Source organism: Acomys russatus, chromosome 26 (genome assembly GCF_903995435.1).
Source record: "Acomys russatus chromosome 26, mAcoRus1.1, whole genome shotgun sequence".
Classification (NCBI taxonomy): domain Eukaryota; kingdom Metazoa; phylum Chordata; class Mammalia; order Rodentia; family Muridae; genus Acomys; species Acomys russatus.
Window position 1 is genome coordinate 31798451 of NC_067162.1, and position 7712 is coordinate 31806162.

Sequence of the window (7712 nt, forward strand, 5' to 3'; positions counted from 1 at the left end):
TCCAAAATGATCATTTGAGCTGCCTCTTTCAGCAGTTGCCACTGGGCCTTCTGCTCACTTAGTGCTGATGGGGAGCAGTGAAAAGCACTTTTTTACAAGCCAGGTGTGTCACCACATATGGCGTTCCCACTTCCTTCTCTCAGGCGATACCCATCTGGCTGGAGTCCACCCGAGATGACCGAAGCACAGAGCACAAATGTTCTTTGCCTCCAACCCCAGGGGAAATGGACTTAGACATGTCATGTCTCAACAAGAAACTCACGTTTTTTGAAGCTGTGCTGTTCAGTTGCCAGCTATTCCGAAAGTAGTGGCGAGCTCCCTCACGTTTGGCCAGCTTTGGAATTTGTGGGGGTGGCCTAGGAGGGGGGCTCTGAAGTACAGATGTGCCAGCCACCTGCCTTTATGCCTAGTGTCTTACTCATGCATTTCAGTGACCACTTCTTGCCCACGCCTACACCGGCTGCTTCAGGACGTCCGTTCAGTTATTTAACTCACGTTTTACTGCACCCTCGACTGTGAGCGACTAATATTAACATTCCTTTTGTGTATTCAACGATGGAGTTTGTTTACCTATTTGATTTCAGCTTATTTTGAACAATGATCTTTGTCTCTTTCTACTGGAATGTGCACACTGAATGTTTGTTAGAACTACACAATAAAGATACTGTTTTCCTTTTCTTGTCCTGACTACAGTTGCTTAAAAAAAAAAAAATCAAACTTTTTTTTTTAAAGAAATGTTGGTGTTGTACTTTTTGGGTGTTCTGGATGAAAAAGTTGGGGTACACGAAGTTCTTCTTTACCTCTGCTAACATTTTGTTAACGGGGAGGTGGCTCTTCAGGGTTCTTTGTTGGAAGTGGATTTCTCAATTGATAGTTTCATACAGTCATCCTGGTTTTACCATGTTAAGGGATGTGAAGTAGGAACCAGACAACAGTTTGGAGTTGTCTTTCTACCAGTAAAGAAAAGCCAACGTGAGGTTATGTTTTACTGTCTGCGGTGCTGGGCCTCAGATGATTGTTTTTCTTGGAACTCGCTAAACTGTTGGGGAAATTTAAGCATAGAGGTTGAGGTTCTTGTGATTGTGTGAAGCAAAGGAAATAGACCATTTTACAATTACCTCTATCACACGCTGATAGCCTCCTAGCATGAATAGATCGCTCATTAGGACTCGGTGATTCCACTACCACAGGAACTGAGGGTTAGTGACAGGAAGGGACAGCCCACTCTTAGTGCCAGCATCTGAATCTAATGTTTAATCTCTGGTACTAATAGATAGGAATTCCCAGGGCACTCTGCTGCTGTCAGGTAGTTGTACGACAAATCTTGCTTAATTTGTAATAATCTGAGAAGGCTATGACTTAAATGTACAATTTTTTTTTTTAATTTACAAAAATTTAGGTAAGAAAAGACCACATAAGTCTGGTCATGGGTAGCACACATCTGACAGCATTTAGCTAGATAGGTGTCCGATCTCTCTATTTCAAAGCTTGCTCAGCAAAGTCACTTAACTTGTATTTTGAGAACTTAATTCTTGTAGCTAGAGAGATGGCTCAGAAGTTAAGAGCACTGGATGCTCTTCCAAAGGACCTGGGTTCAAGTCCCAGTAGCCACATGACAACTAACAATCCAACGCCCTCTTGTGGCCTCTGTAGTCACTGTTCATATGTGATGCACAGACATACATGCAGGCAAAACAGCCATACACATAAGGATTTAAAAAACAATTCTTTCATAATGCATTGAAAAGAGACAGTTGCTTTTCTGATGAACACAGCTGTAGAACTGTCTGTAATTTTTGTGACACTGCCTGTGTGTTATCCAGTGACCTATAGCTCCAGACATGACTGATTATGTATGTATGTATGTATGTATGTATGTATGTATGTATGTATGTATACAGCGTTCTGCCTGCATGTATGCCTGCACTCCAGAAGAGGGCGCCAGATCTCATAGATGGTTGTAAGCCATCATGTGGTTGCTGGGAATTGAACTCAGGACCTTTGGAAGAGCAGTGTTCTTAACCTCCAAGCCATCTCTCCAGCCTGATGTTACTGATCTTTATTCTTACCATAGATAGCGTCATGAGTGAAATGAGATGTCCAGGTTTTCCAGATTTTACTATTGAGTCAGAAAGTCACTGAAGGGAGGGACAGATCTTGAACTTGGCTGGCTGTTTTGTTGTTTTTTTGAGACAAGGCCTAACCATGTAGCCCAGGATGGCCTCTGAGTGCAACATCTGTCTGCTTCAGCCTCCCTTGTCCTGGATTATAAATTGATGTCAGCACTTCTCTCCATAGTGATAATAGGCTTGAAATGCCTTGATTTTTCTTGCAAAAATTTTGTTTTCTGTTTTTGTGGTGCTGGGGGTCCAACCCAGGGCTTTCATACATGCTAAGCTAGTGAATACTGTACCACTCAGTTTCATCTGCAGCACCAAAGAAATGCTTATTGGTTGAGAGAGTCTTGCTAAACTATTCAAATAGCCAGGTGTGGTGGCACATGCCTTTAATCCAAGCACACAGGAGGCAGAGGCAGATGGATCTTCATGAGTTCGAGATCAGCCTGATCTACAAAAGCAAGTCCAGGACAGCCAGGGCTATTACACAGAGGAGTCCTGTCTTGAAAAAACAAACTGAAATTATTCAGATGTACAGCTATCAAAGAAGTGCCTTCTGGCTATCCAAGTGAATGCTGTAATCTCAGTGCTTGGGAGGTTGAAGCAAGTAGATCTTGAATTTGAGGCCAGTCCAGAAATCTTGCCTAAAAAAAAAAAAAAAAAAAAAAGGAAAGAAAAAGTGTTAAAGTGTTCTAGAACTGTACTTAGAATAATCCTGGACTGGAGAGATGGGTCAGTGGTTAAGAGCACTGACTGCTTCTTTTTTTTTTATTTTTTATTTTTATTTTTTTTTTATTTTATTAATTTATTCTTGTTACATCTCAATGTTTATCCCATCCCTTGTATCCTCCCATTCCTCCCCCCCCCCCCATTTTCCCATTATTCCCCTCCCCTATGACTGTTCCTGAGGGGGATTACCTCCCCCTGTATATTCTCATAGGGTATCAAGTCTCTTCTTGGCTACTTGCTGTCCTTCCTCTGAGTGCCACCAGGTCTCCCCCTCCAGGGGACATGGTCAAATGTGAGGCACCAGAGTACGTGAGAAAGTCGTATCACACTCTCCACTCAACTGTGGAGAATATTCTAACCATTGGCTAGATCTGGGAAGGGGTTTAAAGTTTACCTCCTGTATTGTCCTTGGCTGGTGCCTTAGTTTGAGCGGGACCCCTGGGCCCAAACTGACTGCTTCTTTAGAGGTCCTGAGTTCAATTCCCAGCAACCACATGGTGGCTCACGACCATCTGTAATGTGATCTTATGCCCTCTTCTGGCCTGAAGGCGTACATGCAGCCAGAGCACTGTATACGTAATAATAAATAAATATTAAAAAAAGAAAGCAGGCTTTATTTTAAGCCGGGTATGATGGTGCACGCCTTTAATCCCAGCACTCAGGAGGCAGAGGCAGGCGGATCGCTGTGAGTTCGAGGCCAGCCTGGTCTACAAAGTGAGTCTAGGACAGCCAAGGCTACACAGAGAAACCCTGTCTCAAAAAACAAAAAATTTCATTCAAAGCCAGGCAGTGGCAGTACATACCTTTAAATCCATCAAAAACAGGCAGCTCTCTAAATTCGAGGTCAGCCTGGTCTACATAGCAAATTCCAGGACAGTCAGGGCTACACAGACAAACCCTGTCTCAAAAATAAATGAATTAAATTTGATTTAAAATGTTTTCTTAAATGCTATTTTTAATTTTTAAACATTTGTTTATTCCATTTGAGTGTTTTGTATGTATGTATGCATGTATGTATGTATGTATGTATGTATGTATGTATGTATGTTTGTGCACCACGTGGGTGACCGGTACCCACAGAGGTCAGAAGAGGTCATCAGATCCCTGGACCTGGAGTTATGGATGGTTGTGAACCACCAAGCCAGTGCTGGGAACTAAACCCAGGTCCTCTGCAATAGCAACACGTGCCATTAACCCCATGGCATCTCTCTGACCTCATTTTTCTTTGGCAGACAACACATCTATGTAGTTCAAAATGTAAAATGGTGCTCCAGGTCTTCACTCCTGGAACTCTTTGTAGATGTAGACCAGGCTGGCCTCGAACTCACAGCGATCCGCCTGCCTCTGCCTCCCGAGTGCTGGGATTAAAGGCGTGCGCCACCACGCCCGGCTCCCCAGCTACCTTTTTAAAAGAAGTATTGGTGGTGCTGGAGAGATAGCAGTGAAGAACACTTGTTGCTCTTGCAGAGGACCTGAGTTCAGTTTCTAGTACCGACAGGGCAGCTCACATCCATCTGTAACTCCAGTTCTCATGGATGGGACGCCCCCTTCTGATCTCTGAGGGCACCACACACACATACATGCAGGCAAACACTCATACACATAAAATAAATAAATCCTTTAATAAATAAACAAACTATACATATATATGGATATATATGACTCCTACTTATAATTTTAATAAGGAAAATGTTGGTTGCTTCTCCTCCTCCTCCTCCTCCTCCTCCTCCTCCTCTTCCTCCTCCTCCTCCTTCCTCCTCCTCCTCTTCTTCACATGAGAGAATATTCTAGAACACATTGAGGTCAATGAAAAGACCCTGGAATCTTTTGGGGAGCTCATGACCGTGATTGGTGTACCTTGTAGCATTTAAATGACACACCGCCTGTGTGCTGCAGGCCAGCCAGCATGTGACTTGAAAGAGGTAGAGCTTGTCCTAAGTGTAGACTGAGACATTATGTCCTGTGTTTAGCATAACTGGTAACAGACACCATTCCAATAGCTTTCAGAAAATATCTTCATGACTCAGTGACCAAACAGGCTGCTCAGAGAGACAGGACCATTAGCATTCAGAGGAGGGAGAGGCCAAGGGCTGCTGTGTTTACTTTGTCATGGTCAATTTGTTCTTTCCTCACAGTTACTTACCCCTAACCTTGAATCTCCAGCAGTATGTTCAGCCACAAATCTCCACTGTTTATAGCCCTCGTTACCATTTAGCAATATGAAGCGTGTTGATAAATACAAAGCAGCCGTCTGCAGTTTCATAACCCGGTTCTTCATACACGGCTGTGGAGTAGACGGCTCAATGTCCACGCCAGCCCGAGCACTTAGTCAAAGACGGCTGGAAGAAGCCCATCCACCTGGTCGGGTGGGCTGCACATGTGACCCAGTTCTTCCTCTTGGGATGTGAGGGGACATCTGGGAGCTGTCTCTTGTCCAAAAGAGAGAGCCCCAAGAAAGAGCTAATGTGAACATCTTGCTAGCTTGAGAAATCCACAAACGCCGAGTCCGGCCAAGTAGACTCACGCAACTTACCCCAAAGCTTGCCTTACAGTGAGTTGTCCGTTTCTGGAGAGGGCATAAATTTTCCTATTGTTGGGGCTATTTGTTTGAGGTTTCTATTGCTTACAGCTGGAAGCATCCTCACGGATAAACTATGCCGAAGAGAAATGACTCATGGGAAAATAATGCTCCCAGCTTCTGATTAACTCTGGCCTCTAGAGATAATTATCTGGGCCATCAGATATATAAAAATATGGAGGTCAGAGGATTAAAATTATAGTGGCTGCCTTTGGGGAGAGGGTGGGGAGTGACTGGGAGGGGGCCCAACAGGGGCTTCTGGAATGTTAGTCATTCCTTGACTGGGGTGGTGTTTTTGTGAGGGTGTTTACTTTGGGCAAATTCATTGAGCTGTACACTTCAAAGGCTGTGTACTTTTCTGCCTCAATTTTCAAATCTTGACTGGAAGGCTACAGATGATGGATCACAGTTATTTTTATCAGATAGTTAAATGAACCTATAGGAATATATTTCTTCTTTTTTTAATTTAAAAATGCTTATTATATTTATAGGTTGATCCAATGCCTCTGGCCTCTAAGGGCACCAACATTCATATGCATACCTGCACAATCACAAAATTTTTAAGTGATAATTAAATTTAAAATATTAAAAATTGAGTTTAATTAAAATTAATAATTAACATTAGTGAACAGTAATTAAGATAATAAAATGAAATTAGTTTTTATTGCATGTGTTTATCTATGAGTAGTGGGTAAGAAAGCATGTGTGTGGCATAGCACACATGTGGAGGTCAGAGGACAGCTTTTAGGAGTTGGTTCTTTCCTTTCACTGTGGACTTAGGGACTGAACTCAGGTTGCCAGGCTTAGCAGCAAATGCCTATAGGTGTTAGCCATCTTGCCAGCCCAGGACATGTTTTCTTCTATAAACTTCCAGAAGCTCTCTGTGCAGTTTCCCTGTCACTCATGAAGAAAGGGTGAGCTCACTTCTACCAGCCTAAATGTTTCCCTCTGTGGTTTGGATGGGAAAGCCTCAGGAAGAACTCCATAGTTTCTGAATTGAGTTACAACTAATATTAAAAACCAGAATAAAAGTCAGGCATGGTGGTTCACGCCTGTAATTCCAGCACTCAGGGAGGCAGAGGCAGGTGGATCCCTGTGAGTTAGAGGTCAGCCTGCTCTACAAAGTAAATCTAGAACAGTCAAGGCTACACAGAGAAACCCTGTCTTGAAAAACAAAAAATAAAAAAATAAACAAAACAACACCAAAACAAACAAACAAAACCCTCCAACAGATTAAAGACTTCACAGAGGGCCTTTTTCCATTAAGAGTCTCAGGGAGGGGTTTTAGTTATAATGAATTCACACCAAGGAAATCTGGGTTTAGAAGAAAGCAAACACGGGCTTTATGAAGGAAGAGGTGTGATTTTGTTTAGTCAGTGGGCTTTTGGGACTGTGGTTTGAATGAGAACAGCCCCCATAGGCTCATCCTTGGTCCCCAGTTAGTGGAATAATTTAGGAAGGATTAGGAGGTGTGGCCTTGGAGGAGGTGTGTCTCTGTGGCTGGGCTTTAACATTTTTAGACTTGTACCATTCCCTCTGTGTTGTTTCCAGCTTGTGCCTGTGAACTCTCATGGCTGCCCCAGCCATGTGTCACTATGCCTTTGCTCTGCAATCATGGACTCTAGCTCTGTGGACCCATAAGCCCAATTAAACTCTTTTCTTATATACACTGCCTTGGCTATGGCGTCTCATCACAGTAATAAAAAAGAACTAATATGCCATGCATGGTGCCGCACGCCTTTAGTCTCAGCACTTGGGAGATGGAGGCAGGTGGATCGCTGTGAGTTTGAGGCCAGCCTGGCCTACAGAGTGAGTCCGGGAGAGCGAGGGTGCCAGGTCTACACAGAGAAATCCTGTCTAAAAAACAAAACAAAACAAAACAAGACCCAAGCATCTAATACAGGGACCAGTTATCTGGAGATAGTCTAGCAGGGACAGCTGCTGTAAGGCAGGGCATACAGAGTTGGAATTAGACAGAGGAAGATAAGAAGCAGGAAATAGCAATCCTCACAAGGGACTGAAAAAGATGGCTCCCCGCAAAGGTGCTCACAGCCAAGCCTGACAGCCTGAGTTCAGTTCCTGGGACCGGCTTGGTAGAAGGCAGGAACTGACTCCTGAAAGTTGCCTTTTGATTTCTATACACTCAACATGGTACACACACATCCACACACATGAACACCCACACACACACCCACACACACACACACACACACACACACACAGAGACATACACAGATGAGTAAATAAATTGTAATAGTTGAAAAGAAACCAGACCCTCTCAATCCCTA